Raw genomic sequence first — 17,114 nt, forward strand, 5'->3', positions numbered from 1 at the left:
CTACAGGCGCCACCACCTCGCCCGGCTAGTTTTTTGTATTTTTAGTAGAGACGGGGTTTCACCGTGTTAGCCAGGATGGTCTCGATCTCCTGACCTCGTGATCCGCCTGTCTCGGCCTCCCAAAGTGCTGGGATTACAGACTTGAGTCACCGCGCCTGGCGAAATATACCTCTTTATACTCACCTACTTTTGTCTTATATTGGTGTGACCGCTTTGTGGAAGGCTGAATAATGCCTCTCCCCATCTAAAATATGTTAATACCCTAATCCCTTGAGCCTATAATTATGTTACCTTATATGACAGATACTTTGTAGATAGGATTAAGCTAAGAATCTTGAGATGGAGAGATCATGCTGGTTTGTTCATGTGGGTTCAGTGTAATTATGAGGGTCCTTATAAGAGGGAAGCCGTAGAGTCAAAGTCAGAAAACAGAGATGTAATAATAAAAGCAGAGGTTGGAACGATATATTTCAAAGGTGGCAGAAGAATCCACAAGCCAAGAAATTTGAAAATTGGCAAAACTGATTTCCTTCCGGAGGCTTTAGAGGAGAACATTTCCTTGACTTTCCCAGAAGGAAATCAGTTCTGCCAAAACCTTGATTTTGGACTTCTGACCTACAAAACTTTGAGAAAATAAATATATGCTATTTTAAGTCACTAAGTTTGTGTTAGGTAATTTGTTACAGCAGTGATAAGAAACTAACACACCACTCCAGGTGCTTACTGTGTGCATAGTATATATTTTGTATACCTTTCTTTTAATCTGTCGTTATATTTAAAGTGCGTATCTTACAGCCAGAACAGACAATATCTTTTTTTTTTTTTTTGAGATGGAATTTCACTCTTGTCCAGGCTGGAGTGCAATGGTGCGATCTTGGCTTGCTGCAACCTTCGACTTCTGGGTTCCAGCGATTCTCCTGCCTCAGCCTCCCAAGTAGCTGGGATTACAGGCACCTGTCACCACACCTGGTGATTTTTTGTATTTTTAGTAGAGATAGTGTTTCACCATGTTGGCTAGGCTGGTCTTGAACTCATGACCTCAGGTGATTTGCCCACCTCGGCCTCCCAAAGTTCTGGGATTACAGGTGTGAGCCACCGTGCCTAGCCAGAACAGACAATATCTTACTGGTTCTTGCTTTTTCTTCGAGTCTTACAGTTTGTGCCATTTATTTGGTGTAGCAGTTCATTTATGATGAATTCAATTATTGACAAGATTGGCTCTATCATTTTGCTGGTTTTTTAAAAATGATTTGCCTTATCTGTTTTACTTTCTATTTTTTTAAAAATAAATTAAGATGGGAAAAGAAAATAAATATAATTATGTATATGTACTTATATATTTACCATTTCTATTGCTCTTCAATGTTTTCTGTATATCTATGTTTTCATCTAGTGACACTTATTTTCTAAGAACTTCCTTTAGCATTTCTTATAATGCTGGACTGCTCATGATAAATTTTTTATTTTCTCTGCTCTGAAAATATTTTTACTTCCTCTTCATTTCTATTGGATACTTTTTCTGGATATAGAATTCTGTATTGGCAGTCTTACCCTTTTACTTTTTTTTTTTTTTTTTTTGAGACAGAGTTTCACTCTTGTTGCCCAGGCTGGAGTGTAATGGCACGATCTCAACTCACTGTAACCTCTGCTTCCTGGGTTCAAGCGATTCTCCTGCTTCAGCCTCCAGAGTAGCTGGGATTACAGGTGCCTGCCACCACGCCCAGCTAATTTTTGTATTTTTAGTAGAGACGGGGTTTTACCATGTTAGCCAGGCTGGTCTCAAACTCCTGAGTTCAGATGATCCATCCGCCTTGGTCTCCTAAAGTGGTGGGATTACAAGGATGAGCCACCACGCCTGGCCCATTTTACCATTTTAAAGATGGCATCCCATTGCCTTTCTCCTTTTTTGTTTCTGATGAGAATTTAGCAATCATTCATGTTGTTGTTTCCCATTATTAATGTGTTATTTATTTTCCTCTGGCTGTTTTCAGTATTTTCTTTTTATCCGTGGTTTTTATCAGTTTTAGATTATGTTCTTAGGGGTGATTTTCCTTATGTTTATCTTGATGCGGATTCAGTGAGTTTCTTATACCTGTAAGTTGTATCCCAAATTTGGGGAATATTTGATCATTACTTTTTCAAATTCCTTTCCAATTTCATTATATGTCCCCTTTATTTTGGAGGACTTACAGTTTCACTTTTTTTATACTGTTTGGCATTGTTCATAGGTCATTGATGTTGTGTTCATTTTTTTCTTCCATTTTTTCCCTCTATTCTTCATATTGAATTATTTTTAGCAATCTATCTTCATGTTTACTGACCTTTTTATCTGCCCTCTTCTATTTGCTGTTAATCTCATTCAGGTATTATCATATAATTATTATATATTATATAATTATATTATTATTATTGAGATGGAGTCTCACTCTGTCACCTAGGCTGGAGTGCCATAGTGCAGTCTCAGTTCACTGCAACCTCTGCCTCCTGGGTTCAAGTGATTCTCCTGCCTCAGCCTCCTGAGCAGCTGGGACTATAGGCATGCACCGCCAGGCCCAGCTAATGTTTTATATTTTTAGTAGAGACAGGGTTTCACTATGTTGGCCAGGCTGGTCTCAAACTCCTGACCTCAAATGATCCACCTGCCCCTGCCTCCCAAAATGCTCGGATTACAGGTGTGAGGCACCGTGCCTGGCCCTCATTCAGTTATTTTTAAAAATTATGAATGCTTTTCTGTTCTAGAATAGTCACTTGATTCTTTTTTGTATTTTCTACTTCTCTGAGATTCTTCAAATTTTTATTCATTATGACTATATTTTCTTGTAAGTATTTGAACATATTTATGTGGATATTAAAGTCCTTGTTTGCTAGTTCCAGCATCTACGTCACATAAGTTTCTTTTCTACTTACTGACTTTTCTTTGATCCATGACCCATATATTCTTATTTCTTTGGATTCTAATAATATTTTATTGTATGCTAGACATTAAATGTGATGCATTATGGCTAATCTGTATTATGGATCCCCTTTTTTGAAGAAAAGTTTTATTGGGGAATAATTTCGGATTTACAGAAATGTTTTTAAGATAGCACAGAATATTTCTTTATAACTTTCAGTCCATTTCCCCTAATGTTAGCATTTTTAAAAATCATGGCACATTTCTCAAATGTACGAAATTAATATTGCTGCATCGTTTGAATTTTGCCAGTTTCCCACTAGTGCCCTTTTTCTGTTCCAGGATCCAATCCAGGATACCACATTGCATCTAGTTGTCATATTTATTGTTTTCCTCTGGTCTATGACAGTTTTTCAGTGTTTCCTTATTTTTCGTGAACTTGATGTATTTGAAGAGTATTGGTCAGATATCTCGTAGAGTACCACTCAATTTAGAATTATCTGATTTTTTTCTCATGTTTAGATTGGATATGTAGGGAAAAACTTTCTTCAACTCCATTTTACTTCTGCTCTCACACCACCACTACCACAAATATCAACACAGAAGACTTGTGTGACCAAATGTGGTAGGGGTGTTCCCCACATACCAATTAGCAGACATCAACTGGGTGTCCTCTAATTCAATTCCAACATTATCTACATGGAGATAGTGTCAGATCTTACAGTTCAGGTGTTCAATAGGCAAATTTCCCCCACACCCTCAGACACCCGTCACAAGTTTGGGCCTCTTGGAACATCTTACCAATAAGCTTCAAGCTGGGATTTCCACAACTTCCCCTTTGAGTTCAATTAATTTGCTGGAGCAGCTCACAGAACTCAGGGAAACCCTTATGTTTATCGGTTTATTATAAAGGATATTACAAAAGATATAGATGAAGAGAACTGTAGGGCAGGATGTGGGGAAAGGGGTGCGGAGCTTCCATGCCCTCCCTGGGAAGACTGCTCTCCAGGAACCTCTACAGGTTCAGTCATCTGGAAGCATTCTGACACAGTTCTCTTGGGTTTTTATGGAAGCTTCAGGACATCGACATTCCTGCCCCTGACCCCCTCCCCGTCATCACCCCAGTAAAGGGCAGGACCCTCTCTGGGGAAGGTCTTAAGACCCACAATCTGAAAGGCAGGGAAAAGTTAGAGTCCTGCCTTAAGGCAGATGACAGGAGGGCAGGACAAGGTCAGGGGCCTTCCCCTTGAGGCCTCACACACTCAACATTATAAGAAAGGATTATAACAGGGACCATAGGAGTTAGGAGCCAGGAACTGTGGATCACGTGGTCAGGAGATCAAGACCATCCTGGCTAACACAGTGAAACCCCGTCTCTACTAAAAATACAAAAACTAGCCGGGCGAGGTGGCGGGCGCCTGTAGTCCCAGCTACTGGGGAGGCTGAGGCAGGAGAATGGCGTAAACCCGGGAGGCGGAGCTTGCAGTGAGCTGAGATCCGGCCACTGCACTCCAGTCCGGGCGACAGAGCGAGACTCCGCCTCAAAAAAAAAAAAAAAAAAAAAAAAACCAATATATACATATATATACTATCACCCTGGGGTCATGGATTTTGAGGAACAAACCTTAGTGGTTAGGTGCTTTTATCATTGCATCATATGCGGGGTACATGATATCAACAAGACTCATCACTTGTGGTTCACGTAGTGAACCCTGTTCATGTGGTTGAGGTGGTATTTGCCAAGATTCTCTACTGAATAGTTACTGTTTCCTTTTATCCATAATTTAATCTTTGGAAGTGAGTCTCTTATCCCTGACTACCCTCGAAGGGAGGAGAGTTAAATTCCACATCCTGAATGGGGACTATCTACGTATATTATTTGGTACCTTCTGTAAGGAAGATTTGTCACTTCTCCCCTATTTATTTACTTATTTATTTATTTAAATCAGTATGGATTAGTTTTTCCCCTTGTGTTATAATTCACTACTGTCATTTATTTTGTTGTTGATATTGTTCCATTGGGAGCTTTTCCAGGTTGGTTCCTGTGTCCTGATAGGCTCCCATTTTTTTTTTTTTTTAACTTGCTTACTTTTTAACATTAAAAGACTAGGAGATCAGGCTGGGCGCAGTGGCTCAAGCCTGTAATCCCAGCACTTTGGGAGGCCGAGGCGGGCGGATCATGAGGTCAGGAGATCGAGACCATCCTGGCTAACACGGTGAAATCCCGTCTCTACTAAAAATACAAAACAATTAGCCAGGCGTGGTGGCGGGCACCTGTAGTCCCAGCTACTTGGGAGGCTGAGGCAGGAGAATGGCGTGAATCCAGGAGGCAGAGTTTGCAGTGAGCTGAGATTGTGCCACTGCACTCCAACCTGGGGGACAGAGCAAGACTGTCACACAAAAAAAAAGATTAGGAGATCCTCCAAGTTTATGTTGTATTTTCCCTGTTCTGGCCCTAGAATTAGCCATTTCCTCAAAGAGCCCCTGATTCCTCTGTTGCCTTCTGATATGATTTGGATCTGTGTCCCCACCCAAATATCACATTGAATTGTAATCTCCAGTGTTGGAGATGGGGCCTGGTGGGAGGTGATTGAATAATGGGGATGTTTTTTCATGAATGGTTTAGTACCATCCCCCTAGAGCTGTTCTCCTGATAAAGTTCTCACGAGATCTGGTTGTTTAAAAGTGTGTAGCACCTCCCCCCCGCCATCCCCCCCAGCCCCGCCCCGGTCTCTCTTGCTCCTGTCCTGGCCATGTAACACCTTTCCCTTTGCCGTCCACCATGACTGTAAGTTTCTGAGGCCTCCCCAGAAACAGATGCCACTATGCTTCCTGTGCATCCTGCAGAACTGTCAGCCAATTAAACTTCTTTTCTTTATAAATTATTCAGCCTCAGGTATTTCTTTATAGCAGTGCAATAATGGACTAATACACCTTCCTTTTGTTTTTAAATGATCTTAATCATTTTAAAGCATACAATTCAGTAGTGTTAAGTATTATTATGGACTGAATGTTTGTCTTCCCCAAATTCACACATTGAAGCCCTAATCCTCAGTGTGACTGCACTTGGAGATGGAGCCTTTAAGGAAGTAATTAAGGTTAAATCAGGTTACAAGGGTGGAGCCCTGATCTGATAGGATTAATGTTCTTGTAAGAAGAGAGACCAGAGCCCACTCTTTCTCCCCTTGTGCACAGGCTGAGGAAAGGCCACTTGAGGATATAATGAGAAGTCTGCAACCTACGGGGGAAGCACTCTCCAAACACCAACTCTGCTGGCATCTTGATCTTAGACTTTCAGTCTGTGGAATGATGAGAATATAAATACATTTCTGTTGTTTAAGTCACCTAGTCTATGGTATTTTGTTGTGATAGTCCAAGCAAGTGAATACAAGAATATTCACGTTGTCATACACCATATCTCCAGAACTTAATCACACTGCAAAACTGAAACCCTGTATCCATTAAGCAACTTCCTTTTCTTTTTCCCTCCAAACTTCTTTCAATAACCATTCTGCTTTCTTTGTCTATGGGTTTGACTACTTCAGATTCCTCATATAAGTGGAATCACACAGTCATTTTGTGATCAGTTCATTTCACTTAGTATAATGTTTTCAAGGTTCATCAGTGTGGGGAAAAGAGAGGTCAGCTTGTTACTGTGTTTACATAGAAAGAAGGAAGTTTAAGAGACTCCATTTGCCTCTGTATTTGACATGCTGTTAATCTGTGACTCTACCCCCAGTCTTGTCCTTGCTGGAGACATCGCTGTGCTAATTAAAGTTGAAAAGATTTTGGGCTGTAAGGAATGTGCTTTGTTAGGCAAATGCTTAAAGCCTACTTGTGGTTGAAGGTCGGTGCCATTCTCTTAAATCTCAGTAAAAGAAAAACATCTGTCTCCTGCCCGCCCCTGGGTAAATAGAACATCTCAGTGTATCTGTATGTCTTACTGCTGATTTACTCCCTTATCTTTTGGCAATAAATACTGAGGGAACTCAGAGGCCGGTGCCGGTGTGGGTCTCTGTAAGCACAGCACCGGTCCCCTGGGCCCCGCTTTTCTTTCTCTATACTTTGTCTCTGTGTATTATTTCTTTTCTCAAGTCTCTCGTTCCACCTAACGAGAAGCACCCACAGGTGTGGAGGGGCAGGCCACCCCTTCATCTGGTGCCCAACGTGGAGGCTTTTCTCTAAGGTGAAGGTACGCTGGAGCGTGGTCATTGAGGACAAGTCGACGAGAGACTCCCGAGTACGTCTACAGTCAGCCTTGCGGTAAGCTTGTGCGCTCGGAAGAACCTAGGGTAACAATGGGGCAAACTAAAAGTAAATATGCCTCTTATCGCAGCTTTATAAAAATTCTCTTAAAAAGAGGGGGAGTTAAAGTGTCTACCAAAAATCTAATTACGCTCTTTCAAACAATAGAACAGTTTTGTCCATGTTTTCCAGAACAGGGAACTTTAGATCTAAAAGATTGGGAAAAAATTGGCAAAGAATTAAAACAAGCAAGTAGGGAAGGTAAAATCATCCCACTTACAGTATGGAATGATTGGGTCATTGTTAAAGTAGCTTTAGAACCATTGCAAACAGAAGAAGATAACATTTCAATTTCTGATGTCCCTAAAAGCTGTGCAGTAGATTGTGAAAAAGAGGCAGGGATACAATCCCAGAAAGGAAAAGAAAGTTCACACTGTAAATGTGTAGCAGAGCCGGTAATGGCTCAGTCAACGCAAAATGTTGATGATAATCAATTACAGGAGATAATATATCCTGAAACGTTAAAATTAGAGGAAAAAGATCCAAAATTAGCAGAGCCATCAGAGTCTAAACCACGATGGCCAACTCTTACAACAGCTCAGATGCCTGCAACCTTAGAACCTCAAATGCAGGTTAAACAAGTACAAACTCCAAAAGAAGATCAAATAGAAAAAGATAGAGTCTCTGTCATGGCAATGCCAATCCAAATACAGTGTCCACAATATCAGCAGGTAAAAAATAAGACCCAGCCGCCAGTAGCCTATCAATACTGGCCGCCAGCTGAACTGCAGTATCTGCAGCCTGCAGAAAATCTGTATGGACAGCCAGGAGCATTTCCAGTGCCACAGGGCAGGGCGCCATATCCTCAGCCGCCCACCATGAGACTTAATCCTACAGCACCGCCTAGTACAAAGGTAGTGCAATACATAAAATTATTGATGAGGCAAGAAAACAGGGAGATATTGAGGCGTGGCAATCCCAGTAATATTAGAAGCAAGACCACCTGGAGAAGGGGCCCAAGAGGGAGAGCCTCCTGTAGCTGAAGCCAGATATCAGTCCTTTTCTATAAAAATGCTAAAAGAGATGAAAGAAGGAGTAAAACAGTATGGACCCAACTCTCCTTACATGAGAACATTATTAGATTCCATTGCTCATGGACATAGACTCATTCCCTATGGTTGGGAGATTCTGGCAAAATCATCACTCTCACCCTCTCAATTTTTACAATTTAAGACTTGGTGGATTGATGGGGCACAAGTGCAGGTCCGAAGAAATAGGACTGCCAATCCTCCAATTAACATAGATGCAGATCAACTATTAGGAATAGGTCAAAATTGGAGCACTGTTGACCAACAAGCAATAATATCAAATGAGGCCATTGAGCAAATCAGGGCTATCTGCCTTAGGGCCTGGGAGAAAATCCAAGACCCAGGAACTGCCTGCCCATCCTTTAATACAGTAAGACAAGGCTCAAAAGAGCCCTACCCTGATTTTGTAGCAAGACTTCAGGATGCTGCTCAAAAGTCAATTACCGATGAGAATGCCCGTAAGGTCATAGTGGAGTTGATGGCATATGAAAACGCCAATCCAGATTGTCAATCAGCCATTAAGCCATTAAAAGGAAGGGTTCCCGCAGGAACAGATGTAATCTCAGAGTACGTTAAAGCCTGCGATGGAATTGGAGGAGCCATGCATAAAACTATGCTTATGGCTCAAGCAATCACAGGAGTTGCTTTAGGAGGACAAGTGAAAACGTTTGGGGGAAAATGCTATAATTGTGGTCAAATTGGTCATCTAAAAAAGAATTGCCTAGTCACAAATAAACAAAATGTAACTACTCAAGTTACTACAACAACAGATAAAGGGCCACCTGGCCTATGTCCAAGATGTAAAAAGGGAAAACATTGGGGTCATCAATGTCGTTCTAAATTTGATAAAAATAGGGAACCACTGTTGGGAAACGAGAGGAGGGGCCAGCCTCAGGCCCCGCAACAAACTGGGGCATTCCAAATTCAACCTTTTGTTCCTCAGGGTTTTCAGGAACAACAACCCCCACTGTCGCAAGTGTCTCAGGGAATAAGCCAGTTATCACAATACAGCAATTATCCCCCGCCACAAGTGGCCGTGCAGCAGTAGATCTATGTACTTTACAAGCAATCTCTCTGCTTCCAGGGGAGCCTCCACGAAAAATCCCCACAGGGGTATACGGCCCATTGCCTGAGGGGACTGTAGGACTAATCTTAGGAAGATCAAGTTTAAATCTAAAAGGAGTTCAAATTCATACTGGTGTGGTTGATTCAGACTATAAAGGCGAAATTCAATTGGTTATTAGTTCCTCAATTCCTTGGAGTGCCAGTCCAGGAGACAGGATCGCTCAATTATTACTCCTACCTTATATTAAAGTTGGAAACAGTGAAATAAAAAGAACAGGAGGGTTTGGAAGCACTGATCTGGCAGGAAAGGCTGCATATTGGGCAAGTCTGGTCTCTGAGAGCAGACCTGTGTGTAAGGCCATTATTCAAGGAAAACAGTTTGAAGGGTTAGTAGACACAGGAGCAGATATCTCTGTCATTGCTTTAAATCAGTGGCCAAAAAATTGGCCTAAACAAAAGGCTGTTACAAGACTTGTCGGCGTAGGCACAGCTTCAGAAGTGTATGAAAGTACAATGATTTTACATTGTTTAGGGCCAGATAATCAAGAAAGTACTGTTCAGCCAATGATTACTTCAATTCCTGTTAATCTATGGGGTCGAGATTTGTTACAACAATGGGGTGCAGAAATCGTTATGCCCGCTCCATTATACAGCCCCATGAGTCAAAAAATCATGACTAAAAAGAGATATATACCAGGAAAGGGATTAGGAAAAAATGAAAATGGCATTAAAGTCCCAATTGAGACTAAGAAAAATCAAAAAAGAAAAGGAATAGGGTATCCTTTTTAGGGGCGGCCACTGTAGAGCCTCCTAAACCCATTCCATTAACTTGGAAAACAGAAAAACCGGTATGGGTAAATCAGTGGCCGCTACCAAAACAAAAACTGGAGGCTTTACACTTATTAGCAAAGGAACAATTAGAAAAGGGACACATTGAGCCTTCATTCTCACCCTGGAATTCTCCTGTATTTGTAATTCAGAAAAAGTCAGGCAAATGGCGTATGTCAATGGACTTAAGAGCCGTAAACGCTGTAATTCAACCCATGGGGCCTCTCCAACCTGGATTGCCCTCTCCGGCCATGATCCCAAAAGACTGGCCTTTAATTATAATTGATCTTAAAGATTGCTTTTTTACCATTCCTCTGATAGAGCAGGATTGTGAAAAATTTGCCTTTACTATACCAGCCATAAATAATAAAGAACCAGCCACCAGGTTTCAGTGGAAAGTTTTACCTCAGGGAATGCTTAATAGTCCATCTATTTGTCAAACTTTTGTAGGTCAAGTCCTTCAACCAGTTAGAGACAAATTTTCAGATTGTTATATCATTCACTGTATTGATGATATTTTATGTGCTGCAGAAACAAGAGACAAATTAATTGACTGTTACACATTTCTGCAAGCAGAGGTTGCCAACGCAGGACTAACAATAGCATCTGATAAGATCCAAACCTCTGCTCCTTTTCATTATTTAGGGATGCAAATAGAAAATAGAAAAATTAAGCCACAAAAAATAGAAATAAGAAAAGACACATTAAAAACATTAAATGACTTTCAGAAATTGTTAGGCGATATTAATTGGATTCGGCCAACTCTAGGCATTCCTACTTATGCCATGTCAAATTTGTTCTCTATCCTAAGAGGAGATCCAGATTTAAATAGTAGAAGCATGTTAACCCCAGAGGCAACAAAAGAAATTAAATTAGTGGAAGAAAAAATTCAGTCAGCGCAAATAAGTAGAATAGATCCTTAGCCCCACTCCAACTTTTGATTTTTGCTACTGCACATTCTCCAACAGGCATCATTGTTCAAAATACTGATCTTGTGGAGTGGTCATTCCTTCCTCACAGTACAATTACAACTTTTACATTGTACTTGGATCAAATAGCTACATTAATTGGTCAGACAAGATTACGAATAATAAAATTGTGTGGTAATGACCCAGACAAAATAGTTGTTCCTTTAACCAAGGAACAAGTTAAACAAGCTTTATCAATCTGGTGCATGGCAAATTGGCCTTGCTGATTTTGTGGGAATTATTGATAATCATTACCCCAAAACAAAAATCTTCCAGTTTTTAAAATTGACTACTTGGATTTTACCTAAAATTACCAGACATAAACCTTTAAAAAATACTCTGACAGTATTTACTGATGGTTCCAGCAATGGAAAAGCAGCTTACACAGGGCCAAAAGAGCGAGTAAAAACTCAATACCATCAGCTCAAAGGGCAGAGTTGGTTGCAGTCATTACAGTGTTAGAAGATTTTAATCAACCTGTTAATATTATATCAGATTCTGCATATGTAGTACAGGCTACAGGGATGTTGAGACAGCTCTAATTAAATATAGCATGGATGATCAGTTAACCAGCTGTTCAATTTGTTACAACAAACTATAAGAAAAAGGAATTTCCCATTTTATATTACTCATATTCGAGCACACACTAATTTACCAGGACCTTTAACTAAAGCAAATGAACAAGCTGACTTACTGGTATCCTCTGCATTCATCAAAGCAGAAGAACTTCATGCTTTGACCCATGTAAATGCAGCAGGGTTAAAAAACAAATTTGATGTCACATGGAAACAGGCAAAAAATATCGTACAACATTGTACCCAGTGTCAAGTACTACACCTGCCCACCCAAGAGGCAGGAGTTAATCCCAGAGGTCTGTGTCCTAATGCATTATGGCAAATGGATGTTACCCATGTACCTTCATTTGGGAAATTATCATATGTTCATGTAACAGTTGATACTTATTCACATTTCATATGGGCAACATGCCAGACAGGAGAAAGTACTTCCCATGTTAAAAAACATTTATTATCTTGTTTTGCTGTGATGGGAGTTCCAGAAAAAATTAAAACTGACAATGGACCAGGTTATTGTAGTAAAGCTTTCCAAAAATTCTTAAATCAGTGGAATATTACACATACAACAGGAATTCCTTATAATTCCCAAGGACAGGCCATAGTTGAAAGAACTAATAGAACACTCAAAACTCAGTTAGTTAAACAAAAAAAAGGGGGAGACAGTAAGGAGTGTACCTCTCCTCAGATGCAGCTTAATCTAGCACTCTATACCTTACATTTTTTAAACATTTATAGAAATCAGACTACTACTTCTGCAGAACAACATCTTCCTGGTAAAAAGAACAGCCCACATGAAGGAAAACTGATTTGGTGGAAAGACAACAAAAATAGGACGTGGGAAATAGGGAAGGTGATAACCTGGGGAAGAGGTTTTGCTTGTGTTTTGCCAGGAGAAAATCAGCTTCCTGTTTGGATACCCACTAGACATTTGAAGTTCTACAATGAACCCAGCGGAGATGCAAAGGAAAGCGCCTCCACGGAGACGGAAACACCGCAATCGAGCACCATTGACTCGCATGATGAGTCAAGGGGTGATATTAGAAAAACAGATGAAGTCACCACACACCAAGAAGGCGGAGCTGCCGACCTGGGCACAGTTAAAGAAGCTGACACTGTTAGCTAGAAAAAGCCTAGCTAGCACAAAGGTGACACAAACCTCAGAAAAAATGCTGCTTGCAGCTTTAATGGTTGTATCAACGGTGGTAAGTCTCCCCATGCCTGCAGGAGCAGCTGCAGCTAATTATACCTACTGGGCCTATGTGCCTTTCCGCCCTTAATTCGGGCAGTCACATGGATGGATAATCCTATTGAAGTATATGTTAATAATAGTGTGTGGGTAGCTGGTCCCACAGATGATCGTTGCCCTGCCAAACCGGAGGAAGAAGGAATGATGATAAATATTTCCATTGGGTATCGTTATCCTCCTATATGTCTAGGGAAAGCACCAGGATGTTTAATGCCTGCTATCCAAAATTGGTTGGTAGAAGTACCTACTCTCAATCCCACCTGTAAATTGACTTATCACATGGTAAGCGGAATGTCACTCAAACCACAGGCAAACTATTTACAAGACTTTTTATCAAAGATCATTAAAATTTAGGCCAAAAGGAAAACCTTGCCCCAAGGAGATTTCATAGAAACAAGAGATTTAGTTTGGGAAGAATGTGTGGCTGATAGTGCCGTGATTTTACAAAACAATACATTTGGAACTGTTATAGATTGGGCACCTCGAGGTCAATTTACCACGATTGCACAGGACAAACTCAATTCTGTCCCAGTGCACTAGTGAGTCCAACTGTTGATAGTGACTTAACAAAAAATGTAGACAAACATAAGCACAAAAAATTACAGTCTTTATACCTTGGAAATGGGGAGAAAAGGGAATCTGTACTCCAAGACCAAAAATAATAAGTCCTGTTTTTGGTCCTGAACATCCAGAATTACGGAGGCTTACTGTAGCTTCATATCACCTTAGAATTTGGTCTGGAAACCAAACTATAGAAACAAGAGATTATAAGACATTTTACTCTATCAACCTAAATTCCAGTCTAACAGTTCCTTTACAAAGTTGTGTAAAGCCCCCTTATATGTTAGTCATAGGAAATATAGTTATTAAACCAGACTCCCAAACTATAACATGTGAAAATTGCGGATTGTTTACTTGCATTGATTCGACTTTTGATTGGCAGCACCGTATTCTGCTAGTGAGAGCAAGAGAAGGTGTGTGGATCCCTGTGTCCATGGATCGACCATGGGAGGCCTCGCCATCCATCCATATTTTAACTGAAGTATTAAAAGGCATTTTAAATAGATCCAAAAGATTCATTTTTACTTTAATTGCAGCAATTATGGGATTAATTGCAGTCACATCTACAGCCGCTGTGGCAGGAGTCGCATTGCACTCTTCTGTTCAGACAGTAAGCTTTGTTGACAATTGGCAAAAGAATTCCACAAGGTTGTGGAATTCACAATCTGGTATCGATCAAAAATTGGCAAATCAAATTAATGACCTTAGACAAACTGTCATTTGGATGGGAGATAGGCTCATGAGCTTGGAACATCGTTTCCAGTTACAATGTGACTGGAATACTTCAGATTTTTGTATTACACCCCAAGTTTATAATGAGTCTAAACATCACTGGGACATGGTAAGACGCCATTTACAGGGAAGAGAAGATAATCTCACTTTAGACATTTCTAAATTAAAACAACAAATTTTTGAAGCCTCTCAGAGTCACTTAAATATTGTGCCTGGAGCTGAGGCGTTAGATCAAGTGACAAAAAATCTTTATGGATTAAACCCCACGACTTGGATTAAGTCTATTGGAAACTCTACTGCAATAAATTTTGGAATTATGTGTTTGTTTAATCGGTTTGTTTTTAGTGTGCTGGACCAGTCGAAGAATCCTGCGCCAAAATCGAGAAAACGAACAAGCCTTCATCGCCATGGCACATTTATATAGAGAGAAAGGGAGAAAAAATGTTGCAGGAAGTCAGGGACCTTAAACGGAGGGACTGGCCGGAACTAGAACAGAAAAACATAAAATATGAAGATTTCATGGACATTTATTACTTCTCCAAAATTTTTTTTTTTTTTTTTTTTTTTTTTTTGAGGCGGAGTCTCGCTCTGTCTCCGGACTGGAGTGCAGTGCCGGATCTCAGCTCACTGCAAGCTCCGCCTCCCGGGTTTATGCCATTCTCCTGCCTCAGCCTCCGAGTAGCTGGGACTACAGGCGCCCGCCACCTCGCCAGCTAGTTTTTGTATTTTTAGTAGAGACGGGGTTTCACCGTGTTAGCCAGGATGGTCTCGATCTCCTGACCTCGTGATCCGCCCGTCTCGGCCTCCCAAAGTGCTGGGATTACAGGTTTGAGCCACCGCGCCCGGCCTACTTCTCCAAAATTTATACTTTTGTAATTTCTTATGTCTGTCTTGAATCTCTTAATCCTACCATTTTCTTTGTAAGCTGAGGAGGATACATGTCACCTCAAGACCCTGTGATGATTGCCTTAACTACACAGATTGTTTGTAAAACATGTGTGTTTGAACAATATGAAATCTGAGCATCTTGAAAAAAAGAACAGGATAACAGCGGTGTTCAGGAAACAAGGGAGGTAACCTTAAACTGGCCGCCGGTGAGCCGGACGGAACAGAGCCATATCTTTTCTCCTTTTGCACACAAATAGGAGAGATATCGCTGAATTCTTTTTCTCAGCAAGGAATATCCCTGAGAAAGAGAATGCGCTCTAAGGGTAGGCCTATAAACGACCCCCTGGAGGCGTGCCGCCTTTTACAGTTGAAGCCGAAGGGATGAAATAAGCCCCGGCCTCCTGTAGTGCTCTCAGGCTTATTAGGAAGAGGAAATTCCCACCTAATAAATTTTTGATCAGTCAGGTTGTCTGCTCTCAAACCCTATTTCCTGATAAAATGTTATCAATGACGATGCGTGCCCATAATTTCATTAGCAATTTTAATTTTAATTTTAACACCATCCTGTGATCTCATCCTGCCTCCACTTACTTTGTAATATTCTATTACTTTGTAAAGTATATAATCTCAGTGTCATGATGACAATGGTAGTTTTGTTGAAAAGAAAGGGGGAATGTGGGGAAAAAAGAGAGGTCAGCTTGTTACTGTGTTTACATAGAAAGAAGTAAATTTAAGAGACTCCATTTGCCTCTGTATTTGACATGCTGTTAATCTGTGACTCTACCCCCAGTCTTGTCCTTGCTGGAGACATCGCTGTGCTAATTAAAGTTGAAAAGATTTTGGGCTGTAAGGAATGTGCTTTGTTAGGCAAATGCTTAAAGCCTACTTGTGGTTGAAGGTCGGTGCCATTCTCTTAAATCTCAGTAAAAGAAAAACATCTGTCTCCTGCCCGCCCCTGGGTAAATAGAACATCTCCGTGTATCTGTATGTCTTACTGCTGATTTACTCCCTTATCTTTTGAGCAATAAATACTGAGGGAACTCAGAGGCCGGTGCCGGTGTGGGTCTCTGTAAGCACAGCACCGGTCCCCTGGGCCCTGATTTTCTTTCTCTATACTTTGTCTCTGTGTATTATTTCTTTTCTCAAGTCTCTCGTTCCACCTAACGAGAAGCACCCACAGGTGTGGAGGGGCAGGCCACCCCTTCACATCAGTGTTGTAAAGTATGACAGGATTTCCTTTCTAAGACTGACTAATATTCCATTGTATGTATAGACCACATTTTGTTTGTTTGCCTTCATATTAAGGGTGTGAAAATTTGTTCTCAGAGGCAGCTAAACTATCGGTGACTCTCTTTGGTGATGTTAAGTTTTTTTTTGTTTGCTTTTGGTTGGTGCTACTAAGCAATACATCACCTCTGTTCTCCCTGTTCAGCTCTTGGCCCTGCAGGAACTCTCTCAGCTTGGACTTGCAGAGTTTTGTCCTATGTCTGCGCAGCCTAGAACTTAGCTACAGACATACGGTGAATTCCTACATAGTCTTAAGGGTGCCACTCTCTTGTGAATTACCCTGCCCTGCAAATTCCAGCCATTTAAGCAGCTCAAAACTCCAAATCTCTGCCTCCTCATTTTAGTAAGACTGCTGTTCTGTTTAGGATTCATTTTTGTGCTCTGTACTAGAACGTGGTCCTAGATAGAAAGCTAGGGTGATCATAGCACTCACCTTTGTGTTCTCTCAAGGATCACAGTGCTGCCTGTGTGTTCCTGAAAATAGCTGCCTCGTGTATTTTGCCATGTGTAATATTTTGATTGGAGAGTAAGTCTAATGCCATTCTGTCATGACTGGAGGCAGAAATATATTTGTTTTTATTAATATGCCCTCCCTGTTTCTCTTCTTTTATCCTTATACAGTCTATCTTGATGATCTTATCCATTCTTAGAAGTTTCAATACCCTTTCTGTTTTCCTTACTTTAGGTTTTGTTTTTTTAGACAGAGTTTCATTCTTGTTGCCCAGGCTGGAGTACAAT

This window comes from Trachypithecus francoisi, unplaced genomic scaffold (assembly GCF_009764315.1).
Source record: "Trachypithecus francoisi isolate TF-2019V2 unplaced genomic scaffold, Tfra_2.0 Lachesis_group11, whole genome shotgun sequence".
Classification (NCBI taxonomy): Eukaryota; Metazoa; Chordata; class Mammalia; order Primates; family Cercopithecidae; genus Trachypithecus; species Trachypithecus francoisi.